Source organism: Lytechinus variegatus, chromosome 3 (genome assembly GCF_018143015.1).
Source record: "Lytechinus variegatus isolate NC3 chromosome 3, Lvar_3.0, whole genome shotgun sequence".
Lineage (NCBI taxonomy): Eukaryota > Metazoa > Echinodermata > Echinoidea > Temnopleuroida > Toxopneustidae > Lytechinus > Lytechinus variegatus.
In genome coordinates this window covers 37,758,996-37,773,099 of record NC_054742.1, presented here as the reverse complement: position 1 = coordinate 37,773,099, position 14,104 = coordinate 37,758,996, and the positions used below count along the sequence as shown (strand labels likewise).

Here is a 14,104-nt window from a genome sequence, read left to right as displayed (position 1 = left end):
TTGCACGTATTGCAGAAAAATGCGAAAAATACAAATATAACCACGAAACAAAATATCTGTGTAAATTGAATTTTTCATCTGTGTAATTTGATGTTTTCAAATTTCACAGTCTAGTACATGCATGTATAAAGAAAGAAAAGCTAAAAAAAGAACACGTTTTCCCTCAGTGGAAAGGGGCGGTATTTCTTCGTTAATTTCACCCATCAAAATTTCATACAAATACCCCTGACAGGTCATGGACTAAAAATCATTTTACGTTGCAGCCCGGGTAAACCATTCGCAAAGCGCTAATCCAGCTCCAGTTCTGTGATAATTGCAGACAAAGCCCATCGTTTTATATTGCATTATGTCTAGAGTTTGAGAATAGCCCAGAGCTCTTTTGTCAGTATAGATTAGTGTCAGTGGATAGAGGCCCCTATCACCTAGTCGTTAAATCATGTATAGAGCCTGCAGGGATTGTATAATCTTACTGAGATGTAGACACATCGTATAACGCAATGGCCGTCAGTTTAAGAGATGGTGATAGGAGTGAAGTCGATATGCAGGGAATTAAATCTAATACTTATATACAAACATGACCTCTTTGTTTGTTTTTGTTTTCATGAACTACGACGGAAAAAGAATGTTCTGTTATGAAACACATCCTGTTTTTGACGAATACTTCACCAATTCTGTTTTCGAGATTTTTTTTAAAGTAGTCTTCAAGAATCTAAAAGGGAAATTGGTTTAATTTTCGAAAGATAGTCGCACATTGTGCTATAGGAATAGCACCTTTCAATATTTCCCTCTTAAGATACTGCGGAGCACAAAGAGTATACAAGGCTCATTTTGTTCGCAAGTTTGCGCGGGAAACGACATCTCATCCCATGAGAGATGGTGCATAAAGAAATCTTGCGGTAGAACAACAAAAGAGGAGTAACTTATCCTCCATGGGGAGACAGCGTTCGCGTCGTCTGCTCAAACAAGCGAGGCGTGACATAAACCGTGACACCAAAACCCCGCCAAATTCACCACGTTGAACGTGTAGGTGTCGGTTTACTCGTCGTTCTCCCCTAAAGGGCAGTGCTGGGATAATCGCAACCCTTGATTAAAGAGCTTCAAAATGGTAAATGCGTGTATGCAAGGTTCTGTGACGCATGAAATAAAAAGTAACTTTATCCAGGAACAAAATTTGCAGCTCAGTTGGTCATCCTCGAATCTAAATATCCTCCACCCCTTTTTAAAATCCTCGTTCTCTTCCTCCAACTCTCTCTTTTATCAAACACACATAATACAAAACTTTAAAACATTTAAAATCTCATGACCATATGAAATATTAGAAACTTGCAATTGTTCCCTAATTGATGCTTCATTCAGAAGATAGACACGCCCCCCCCCCATTGAAATAAAATGAATAGATAAATAGATAAAAATAAGAGGTGAAATCAACACCCAGTAATGCATACTTCATGTTTTATTCGCACTTTGTACAAAAGGGTAGTAAATATAGTGCCTGGTTTCCATCTACAATTTTTTTATTATTTACTTTTCTCCGTCTTTACCTTTCATGCCTTTCTGCTTCTAATTGAATGGTGAAGACGCCGCCCCAATTACAGATTGATATCCACACCTATACAATCATAACATGGACGAGGCAAATGTCAAGCATTGTCTGTATCTTAGAATTTAATACCCCCTTTACACCAACGCTTCATCCATGTATAGTTCTCGCTACGTACGTCAACGAAAAATGACTACGAATCAGGACGGAGAGCATAACGAGAACTGTTATTGACGTGACAGAGTCTGCATGATCTCCGGAGACCCTTTTCCGCTTACTGCGTCTAAAGTCCACATAGCAGGGTGTCGTCTGAACAGTGCGTAGTAATAACGTAGGACTGACGCAGTAAGGACCTACAGCTCCAACAGCTCCAACGACGTTGCATAGGCGTTGTAGAACGGAAAGAACGTAGGGCCTATACCATACAGTGCGTATAAAAAGAGTTTACACTTTGAATAAGCACTGGGAATTTAAAAATATATAACATGTGGGTAATTTTCCAATCTTGAGTTTGGGTCTCATCTATCCAATGAAAGTAAAAGTTTTGTCAGAATGTTACACTTGAGTGAGCACTGTCCATTTTTGTAAAGCTCGCAGAATATCTGTTTGTGCAGAAATGCTCGTTTTCACGCTGTATCAAGGGGAAATGGCGAAATCAAACTTATCCTGTGAAACATTTCTCATACATTTCCCTTGCACTTTTAGTCAATTGAAATAAAACGGATACATTCAAGCATTTAGTAACAATTTTGCCACCCAAATTGAAATTTCAACACTTATTAAGCACAACCTTTACCCTTTTTGTGCCAGCTGGATCTGAGGTCATAACTAAATCTGAACAAAAGTTTATATATCAGACATCTCCAGCATTTTTTCACTAAGTTTTTATCATTGAATGTGGGTTTACATTTCCTTTTTCATTTAATACTTGTTTCTCCACACTTTTCCCAAGCTTGGCAATGATTAACAAAATGAATATCAGGTTTAAGCCATTCCATGTAAATCACAGCTCAGTGTAAAGCAAATATCGTCATAATGGCCTAAGTGTGTGGGGGAGTGGGGTGGGGCAAAATGCACTCTTTGAAGTGTTTTGGGCAAGGAAACAAATCAAAAAAGGTAAGAGATATCTTCAAGTCAATTTAACTAGCTACTTTTATTCGCATAACTATTTCAAAGTTCTGCACAAATCATTTTTCACTAACTTTCCAAAGGTAAGTGGTGCTCACACAAGCGGAAATATTTTTGACAGTTATATCATCATTTGCTTAAATAGATCTGCACCAATGTTAAAATGTGGAAAAATCTTCAGGATATTACAAATGTATAATTTTACAGGATTTTTTCAAAGTGTAAACTTTTTTTTATACGCACTGTATAGCAAAAACTGTCTATGTCTACTGCACGGTTGCTACGCATATTATATTGTCGCAATAGCTTCGTCCTTTACACCAAATGAAGTTCCCACTACGATATCGAAATTAAGAAGATAACCTATGACGCGGCGTGAAATTGTCCAGTACATGCTACGTCTGCGCCAGCACGTCCTTGTGAAGTTCAAGTTTCCACTACGTTTATTCTGCGCGCAGAAGCGATACATGCTGCGTCAAAACGGTTCCAGCTATACGCTCTGGGGCCCGTTGCAGAAAGAGTTGCAATCAATCGCAACTATAAAAATCATGCGCAACTTGATTTTCAACCAATCAACAGCGCGCATTTGGGACTTGCGATTGATTTTTTGACTTGCGTTTAAACGCAACTCTTTCTGCAACGGACCCCTGATCACATCCAGCAGATTGCGTGACTTGCTGTGCCTTCGTCTATTTGGACGTAGCGTCAACTGAGTGTGCGTAGTGGCCGCGTAGTTTTCGCGTACTGCAGTACAGTATACATGGAATATTCACTTTTAGCAGATTTTTTTTTATCTTATTCTTCCGTCGATGCCATTATTTGTATTTTCGAACTGGGTTGATCCATCTTAAATGCAAAACCAGGCTGTTTACGGTTTCGTTCATTAACATTTTATTCAGTTTCAAGACGAGATGCAGCAGGGAGGTCATGTTCTTCATTTATTTTGTAATTGTAGCGTATATATATGTTGGGTTTTTTTTCATTAAGGCATTTCAACTTTGACTTTTGAATAATAATAATAATAAACACATCATTTATTATGCGCCATTTATCTATAGTAAACTATTCCGAGGCGCAGAGGAATGGAGGGATTACGGGAAAAAAAATACATTAACATATTTTAAAAAAAGTAAGAAGAAAACAGAAATGATTTTAAATACTTTTTAAATGCTTTAAGCGATTCAATTGTTCGGATCCTCGGTAGAAGAGCATTCCAGAATGATGGAGCTGAAGAGGCAAAGGCATTTTCTCCTAATTTGTTCTCTGTACATTTATTTAGCTGTTTGTTAGTGGAGGAACGGAGATTTCTTGCGGGGGTGTATTTTCAAATGAGATTGTGAAGGTATATAGGAAACAGGCCATGCAATACCTTCCATGTGTGGAGTAAGATTTGACAAAATTAGTCTCACTTTTAATAGCAGATAATTTGATATAGGAAACGTCATGTCAAAATGATTCAACTACACTTATATTAATATGTTTAATAGTGGATTTGTTGTTATTGTCGACTGAAATAGTGATGCATATAGTTTCGCTCGGCAGGCGATGCCAATCAAACATTAACATCAATAGTTATATGCATGTAAGGTATTTTGTAATGACCATGATGATGGTAAAAGCGCACCAGCCGTTGCATAATAAAATACAAAAATCCATGAAAATACTTTGCTCTGCATAAGGCTCCTACGGGAAGGCCACGTCACATAATGCCACTTTTCTGAGAAACAAGGTGCGTACATATTAAGACATTTACCTCTTTTAAATTGTTTTCATTTGGTATTACGATAGACGTCGACAGACGGCACTAACCATTTAAATTTTGGATGTGATGTCTAGGCTGTCTAACAGCAATCTGCCTTATCTGACCAAAATTAGTTGTCTCGAGTTTCCATCGCATATGACGGGGCATATAACCAGATATAATGACCTAGATGGGAATTAAAAAATAAATGATGTGGGAAGATAAGTTAAGTGCCGAAGCGAAAATAATTGAACATGTTGCCGTGGGCTCATTATCCTTTGTTGTCCTGCCTAAAAGCACCGTATACAGACCGACATAAAGACTTTGTATCTTTACATTGTCGTCCTAATGGCGACATTTTGGATGACGGCGTTTGATTAACGCTAAAATGACTTGAGAGCTGCGAGATGAAAAGTTCTCTTTGGAACAAGCTACCCTCTTACATTTATAATACCAAGTCCGTTAGTCAGTTCAAGACCCTACTCAAATCCTACCTGTTTCATAGATGATTTACAGTGGAAGATTGGTCAATTGGAGGTACACATCAGTTTTGACTGGTAGTATAGTATTTAATTTGTAACGTCAGCACTCATTTAATTTTGCAAAATCAATAAAGCAAAATAGATACTTAGACAGCATGAGCTCTGAACTTCAAGCAAGATTCAAAGTAGTAACACAAACAGAAATGTAGTTTATCTGTTACTCTTTTTATGGTGCCGGTGTTCTTATGGGAAATACAGAAGATTTCATTCTCATGCACCACGCAGACCTTAGAATAAAATCTTCTCTAAGAAGCACACAATATTGATTTATATATACTACTTTGTTTCTCTTTGTTGTTTGTGCCTTGAAGCTATTGAAGGTCCCGCTGGAGCGCAGAAAGTGACCTTATCTTTTTCTTTTGCAACAACCTTCATTATGGCGGTTTTCTCCCTTCAAATTTAGAACGAAATGACGCGTAAATTGGAAAAATTGATAAAAGTAAACTGCCCTAGCTTTTCATTTTTCCCTTCCTGCATGCTGCACAAACAGTCATCTTTTCTTTTTCTTAAATTTTTTTCATCGAAAGCCAGTCGAATGTATACATCTACTTCTGTTCAAGTCGATACTACTATACGAATGCTTTTATTACAGAAAGGTTGCTATGGTAATAGTACATTCTGGGGCACATGAACTCTATAGCTGGAGCCTGGAAGGTACATTTAGTTTCAAGTAGATTCACGATAGAAAGAAATGCCTCTAGACAGGCGGTAATAAAGACGACGAAAAGACAATTTCACCTCTTATCTCTTCATCGGCCAAGTGATACCATCTGAAAGGGAAGATAACCAAAAAAAAAGTCGCCATAAAAACCCAATCAATGGCCATGATGGGGAAAACTCGTGGTGTATTTAGGCATTATGAAGCCTATATGGAATTAAAGTTGCACCCTTTCTTCCCGATTTGACTAACATATCGCCATTATGGTAAAAGCAAGACAGGGAAGCAATATAGAGCGTCGAAATCTAAATGAGTAAAACGCTACTTCTTGCGCATTTTGCCCCAGTAAATAAAAAGAGGAGAAATACAGTGAAATTGAATGATAGTGACGATCAATAACTTAACGTTAACTGTTTTCTGTTTTCTTACTTTTAAAAATGTGGAGTAAAGTTAACGAAATCCTTATTTATAATTAAATAAACGAAATAATCGAGGCCTATTTTGTTAGCGATGGTAACAAACCTTTAAATGCTGTAAATCCTTCGGGATCCTAAATGAAAAAAAAATCGTGCTAAGGAGTAAAGTGACCGCGCATTTGTATGTTGAGCAAAATAAAAGGTAAAAAAAGTGTGCTATGTAGGCCTATTTTTTTTCATCTAGCATCGTGTTACTTTACCTATATCGCATGCCACCTCTTCATTAAATAGGGCCTATGGGTAAACTTCATAAGAGACTGTCGACTCGGTCTCATATAAGTAAAATAATTTCACGTCACAAATACTAATTCATAAATCATTGTAATTATTCAAAATTAATCTTGATGGTTTTCACACATTTGCGAAAGTAAAATCAAATGAGAAATTCCAGTTAAGCTATTTTCATAAAAGAAAAGTTTTGTGTATCATGATTATTGTCATTGCCATATTGTAAAATCATTATCGTGTCGCGTCTTCAAAAAAAATGTTCTTGTCGACGAAAAGACTCGACCATGGAGGTAAATTATTGATCGACATTTGCCGCTTCAAAAAATACAGGTTTTCACCGAGTCCAAATATGTCGACAGTTATACCATTACGAGGGTGACCACCGCAGGCCCCGAGTAGGTATAGGCCCTAAGCATAAAATCTTTCTCAATTACCAAATATTCTTCTGTTCAGAAATCCATTATATCACAGAAAATTCTGTATTGGAAATCAAGTGATAGCCAATAACCTCGCCAGGTTTAGGTGAGTTGATGGGATTGATTGGTTTCCACGACAGCGTACTTTTCACCCTTTCAAGCACAAGTGAGCATGTAGAAATCTGCATCCAAAGCTCGTGAAAAATTGACAAAAACTGAGGACTCTCAATGTATTTGCAACTGACTGATCGACGGACCGACCAACCTACAGATCAATCACAACCTGCATGTTACATGACACTATCTCACGCTGTCACTTGAGTACAAAATAGTAAATATCTTCAACACGCAACATCCACGATTGCCAATGGTACATCTGAGACATGCATTATCTAAAAGAGAAAATGAAAACAACGCATGAATAAAGAGACAGATGCCTCAAAACTTACACACTAGGGGGTCGTCAACGCAACAAGTTAAGCCCTGAAGTAAAGTACAAACAGCATTCAACTGGGTTCAGCAACTGTGGCAGGTGAAGAAACAGGAATATACATTTGTTGACCAGTTTATGACGCCATGTTGTGACCATGGAAAGAGCGCTATATATTAGCACCCGGGGTGTAGAGGGGGAGGTTGAAGAGGTCTAACAAACAACAGACTTGGAGGAGAGGAATAGGAAAAGGGAAGTCCAAGAAGTTTGGATTTCTCCCCATGACTCATTGCAATGCAGACGCAGGAGGGAGAGCAAGCTAGGGGACGTAAAGAAATCAGAATCATGGGCTAGTCAAATCGGGACGTCTGCATTTGCTTTCAAGACGTCAAGGCCAACTAAGATGACCTGGGATCCACTGGATCGATGACCGGATTCTCTTTCCGGTTGCAATGATCTAGATTCCTTTCAACTTCTCAAGAAAGATAGCGTCTTCAAAATAAAGACAAAACATGCGAATGGGTGATGATGAATGTGGAGTTATCTTGCGAGTTCGGATATCCCAGTCAAGATCCAAGCCACGTTGCTTATACTGATCAGAAACATCCGGTAAATTTCCCCTGGTATATGCAAGGGATTACGGTAGAAAAAAAAATACAATGTAACGACGGCATTACGTTACCATTACATGCCCAGATTTGGTAAAGCGAAGGGGCCACGAGTCGAAATTAGATCAGTAGGCCAATAGGGTTTCTGTTGTAAAACTGCTCTGGGTATTATAAACCCAAGAGCATGAAAATTTAAGTAAAAGAGGCATATCTAGGAAAAACATGTCAGGTGCACTCATGCCCTTTTAAAAAATTTTGACGCCGCCGGGAACTATCCCTGAAATCGAACCGCCAGTATCTGACGCTGGGTTTTAACGTTGTAACGCGCCCCTTCCAAAATCTGAGCAGCTGAAAGTGCGCTCTTTTCAACCTTTCATTGTGGTGGATTCATAGGATTTAATATTAATCTTTCAAAGGGTGGGGGGGTCTCCTCATTCTGTTCCTGGCTTATTTCTTTTTTCCGTTTAATGTGACATTTTTCTTTTTCACAGTTACTACTTTTTTGCATCCCCTCGAAGTGATCGATTAAAGCGCCCCTGCCCCCTCCACTGCTTACCAATGATTCCTCATCAATGAAGTCCCTGTATATTCATTGGAGATATACACTCACCTCTACGACTTGGATTTCTCCCTCTAGCCACTGTCGAAGCTTATCTCATTGAGTTATGAACCAGACATGTCACTTTGTATAAGATGAATAACCTCTAGTTTCCATGGCGATCACATCTTGATCTGCAAGGTAAATTCAAAAGAAATAAAACGAAAGAAAAAGAGAAAGAAAGAAAATAAGAAAGAAAGAAAGAAAGAAAGGGGATAAGAAATTACTCAGGCATGGCGGTAAATGACACAAGAGCATCCGAATGGAATTTACCTCACACTTTTTCATTGCGGTGTTTTGTCTCGGATATTGAACATTACTTACATGTATATTGTTATTTGGGTCCACCCCCCCCCCCAAAAAAAAAAAAGTTCGAATAAAACAAGTGGAGAGCTTTTGGCTGTCTCGCCTACATTACGCGATCCAATATAGTAGCAGTGCTGACTTTGAAAATAACTATCAAATAATTATTCACAAAAATACAATTCATATAATAATATAATACTACGTTTATTGACCCTACATGACATTTGACCTTGATCATGGTTGACCTAAGACTTGTGCAAGATAATCAGTGATATTTGATTACCCCATTGTCCACACTTCATGAACTATATGCTAAAACTTTCAAAGTCATGGTGGCAATTCAACGATTACCCCCAACATGGCCAAAGTTCAGTGACCCTAAATGACCTTTGACATGGTCATGTGTCCTGAAACTCAGGCAGGATGTTATATTTTACTTCATTACAATTATGTCTAAATTTCATGAACTAGGTCCATATACTTTCAAGATCTTTACTCGTGACTTTTGAGATAATTTGCGCGACACGCCATGTTTTGGTCCCTCAATTTTAGAACTAATATACACCACTGTTGAAACTTGGCACAGGTGGTTGTTTATGATATTAGGAACAATCACCGCGAGAGATGCAAGAGATGCTTTACATTATCAATTAGCGCTCGTTGAATCTCCATCAAAACACATGTAATTTGGGTGTGTAATAATGTCAAGACAAAAGCATTTGTTAACAACAGACAATTAAAAACAAACGACAACATTGTACGAAAAGGTGGACTGACAAAGTTCTCAGAAAAATTGACGTTTTTGCTTGATATCATGCTCCCTCAATGCATGCGTATGAAATAATTTTTATTACATGAACTTACATAATATGTATTCACCAAGAGCCAAGAAAAACAATAAGGAAAGGGACACTCGGATGAATATCAATGAAACTTTATGCATAAAATAGTAACGAAAAGGATTAATTCAAATAAACAGAGAAATATCAAAGGTTGAATGCAATGATTGCAGAATGAAAATTTATAATATTTGATAAAATTCATTCAAAGTGATAACATACATCATCGACTGCCTCAATTGCATACCACCAAAGATGTAAAAATCACTGTTTTGTGAAAATTCGACATGTAATAATTTTCTTATATTACATCCAATTAATGAGATGTTCAATGGTACGTTAAATTGTTAGTTCTTCTCTACTTTGTTTGGTTATTCTCTTCTTGAATACGCTGACCAGTGCATGAAACTAAAATGGAATTAAATTTTGTCTGTGAATTTCTTGGAAAACAAATAAAATGTTTCGCTTTTCTGTTTATAATTATCTATTTTTCCCCTATACGGTTTGGTGCCCATTTCCATTGGTATCATCATTATACAGCAAAAAGTTTGGGTGTTACAACATGAACCCTACCATGCATGTTTACACCATTCATCAATCTCTAAAATAAGTCTATCTTCTCTGGTGTAAATATTGATTCCGGGTTATAGTGATGGATTGACACCCTAGTTTTTTTCAGTGTTTTTCTGTATCATATAAGTTGTTTACAAAGCCTACCAGTTCGAAATAGTTAATATCAGGTTCCACAGCAGGAAGGAAAAAGTGAAAAACAATTCCGTATCCAGAACCGCATTATACCAAACGACCATACTATAATTATCAATAGGAAAGTGAAGTAATCACACCTTGAACACACGAAGGATAGCATAATGGAGTCAATTCTCTCATTAAAAAAACACACCTCAAACTTTTCTCCTTAACATAGGGTAACATTGTTTATTGCATGCTTATGCCAAGGAGTTGCCAGCACTCCTTACTTATAACATGGACCCTACTTATTCATTTAAGTGTGTGTATATACGTACATTGCGGTGTTGTTAATACCATGAAGACAGGAAAATTCTTTCCATATATATATATATGTATAGTCAATACAGTGTAAACTCAAGGGTCATAGGTTCAAGTCTAGAAATGACACAACCACGCCCACAAATTCAGAATAAAAACGTGATTTTACAATATCAAATTTCCAATACTGTGTGAAAATGAATGAACATATTCTTCATGCATTCTAAAACCTAAAAAAACATGTCTAAGCCCAAAATAATATTGCGGAACATTCAAAAGCTATTATAAATCAATTAGAATGTATTCCATGTAAAACGAAATGATATAGTTACTACTCTCACAAAAGTTGATTTTCATGATCCACGAGAGAGTTAAATCATAACGAGCGCATGATCTCGAGTCATGATATCAAAAGTGGAAGTCTGTTTCCGGTGAGAATAATCACAATCACTACACCATACAGTATACCATGCGATGATTTATCTTTAAAAAAAAATCTTAATTAACTTACCAAGTAGAAAAGGATAGCTTTGCATCACTCAATTCGAACAAAAATTTGATCCGATTCAAGCAACAACATTGATCATGACAGACTAGTATCTGCCTTTATCATCGATATAGGCATTGATTGACGTGAACTTATATACAAAATGAGTGTTGTCATTTTCATTTCACGTTAGAGTACGTACGGCTTGATATGCGTATTACAACTCAAAAAGCATGTTCGTGAGCCAAGTCAACGCGAATATGCAAAAATGATCAGTATATACTTTCTTTGCACACGTGGTGAAGTGTTTGCTCAAAAGCTCAAAATCGAAACAGAAAACAGTCCGATGATTATATCAACAATGTCGTCCGGTACGAGCTATTTCCAGTTCAACAAACTAGTCTTCTACTGTCTTATCCTACCTCTTCTTCTTGTGCTTTGTCATCATCTTCATCATCCTCGTCTTCACTCGATGGATTCTGGATAATGCGCAGTCTATTTTATGCCTCCGCTATTTCAAGACCTAAAATGACTTCGGTAAATCCTTAATCGACATACCATGCACCTTTTAAAGCCTAGAATTAGGTGCTAAGTCAAGTTTGAGTTTATTTCATGGGGAAATTATCCTTTTCTAGTTTGCCCTGAATACTGAAATTTCAGAAACCTTTGTCATGATAAACATTGAAAGAGAAAATCGTCTGAAGACGATATAGGCGGCGTTTTACTTGATGTGTATGAAAAATCGTAAGATCTTATTTAATGAACACTTTCTTTGTCAGAAGTCATAGCGCTCTTCAATACTACTAGTATAATGCCCGGTAGTAATGCAGCAATAACAAACCAAAAATCAACTCTTTTTTCTAACGAAGATCTTGGCGTTCTTACGAAATTCGTTGTAGAATGCCTATGTCTCTACGAACTCTAAAATTTGTACAAACACGAATGCTATAGGATGAACATATTTTGTCACAGTATATATATTACCATAGGATGGGCATCCACTTGTCGAACCGGCTCCGGATTGATCTGACAGGTTCCTTCTGAAAAATCAAATGCATCCGTGAACAGCTCCTAAACGAAAAAGCTTCAGGGTCTGTATGCATCAAAAGACAAAATAAATCGAAACGATGGTGCATGACTCAAGATCAATTTAAAAAATGCGCCAATTATTTTAATGAGAACTTTCTCGTGTCAGGAACTCATGATGATAGGTGCTGGGGAGAATTATACTCAGTCTATACTCTATCACCGATGACAGTCAACTACATGTCAAATGAGCCCATCTTCAGCAAACACTCTCGAAATCTAGGTAATAATTAACCAGGAATGTATCCAGTGCTATAACATACTTTCATTGTTAGTTTTTGTTTGTTTGCCTTTTGAGTGATTTTAATTTCCATAATCTGTACTTGAAAAAGCATATACTTTGAATTTCTTTCAAACATTCGTTGTATTATTTTTTTTATTAAATCTATAACATTATCGGATCTTTTATAGCAAAAAAGTAAAATCGAAAGAATCAATAGATTGTGCCATCAGTAGTTGGACGTTTGTCTTTCGAGTATTATCAAAGCACTTAATTTTCATTTCAAACTAACCAGGGCAAATTGCTAAAACCCGACCTTTATTGTATAGAAGACACCTTCGCAGTTCTTTCATCCATGATTATTATTTTTTTTTGGGGGGGGGTTATTGGTCCTCAGGTATACAGATAAGTCAACTATATACCCGACGACAAGAGAGTTTCATATCGAGGGCCAGATCTATAGGTCTGTAGTGTAATAGCTGTATAGGGGAAGGCGGGGTAAGTTGTGACAGTTTTTGCTTTTTGCATGTTAGAATTGAAATGATTAATAATCTTATCGAAATAAGTACCTTGCCTTGAAATTAAATTCTTCTGAAATATTTTCCACCTATATATAACTTTCTATCCCCACACTGAAAGTCATCGTGACCTTTGAAAAAAACGATGTCAAATGGCTCAACTTGCCCCATATATGGGGTAAGTTTGAGCCACCTTCTGGGGTAAGTTGAGCCACAAAAACTATGTAGGGGAAGGCGGGGTAAGTTGTGACAGTTTTTGCTTTTTTCATGTTAGAATTGATATGATTAATAATCTTGTCGAAATAAGTACCTTGCCTTGAAATTTAATTCTTCTGAAATATTTTCCACCTGTATATAACTTTCTATCCCCACACTGAAAGTCATCGTGACCTTTGAAAAAAACGATGTCAAATGGCTCAACTTGCCCCATATATGGGGTAAGTTTGAGCCAACTTCTGGGGTAAGTTGAGCCACAAAAACTATGTACAAAATGTATGCATGTCAATTTTTTGTTTAAAGTCTTTTCACTTGCTAATTCTCTATAAATACTAACATCCTTTAAAAGGAAAAGAGCAGTCATGTATATTTGCTCCTTTCAGCCAGCATTTCAATCGATTTTTATGTTTTTTTTTGTTTTTTAAGACACATTACCATAGGAATTACCATGGCTCAACTTGCCCCATGCTGTTTGGCTCAACTCACCCCAGTCCGAACTTAGTGCGATAATTTTGTATCCACACATTTATTATGCATCCATCATATAAAAGACTATGACAAGAATGAAGATCCATACCTGGACTAATAATGTTGTTATCATGTCTTTATCATATTTAAAGACGTGTGTGTTTATAAAGCACTTATCTATTTCACACTCTTTTTTACTTTTTTGGCTGAAATTCATATTTTTCCCTCTAAAAAACTACTTTTTGTTTCAAAGTTGAAAACAATATGGTGGGGTTAGGGGTTATGCTATGGGTCATCAATACATGACACCACCACAATGTCTGACTCATTCATTATTGGCCTGGGGCTGGTGGCTCAACTTGCCCCTATGCTCAACTTACCCCGCCTTCCCCTACAAAATGTATGAGGGGGGAACCAGCATGTCAATTTTTCGTTTTAAGTCTTTTCACTTGCTAATTCTCTATAAATACTAACATCCTTTAAAAGGAAAAGAGCAGTCATGTAAATTTGCTCCTTTCAGCCAGCATTTCAATCGATTTTTATGGTTTGTTTGTTTTTTAAGATACATTACCATAAGAATTACCATGGCTC

The 14,104-nt window shown here is 36.9% G+C and overlaps 1 protein-coding gene across 4 annotated transcripts in view; it reads right to left on the bottom strand.

Moving 5' to 3' along the window:
- Nucleotides 1–14,104, bottom strand: part of LOC121410937 (carbohydrate sulfotransferase 11-like) — a 58,855-nt gene that overhangs the window by 22,367 nt on the left and 22,384 nt on the right. For 3 of the 4 annotated variants that reach the window (XM_041603334.1, XM_041603335.1, XM_041603333.1), the window contains 2 exons: nucleotides 11,990–12,098; nucleotides 8,378–8,499 (listed from right to left, as the gene is read on the bottom strand). The gene's annotated coding sequence lies outside the window, so the exon portion shown is untranslated. Of the gene's footprint in view, nucleotides 1–8,377; nucleotides 8,500–11,029; nucleotides 11,245–11,989; nucleotides 12,099–14,104 lie in introns of those variants that run through there. The other variant, XM_041603336.1, reaches the window with a different exon arrangement.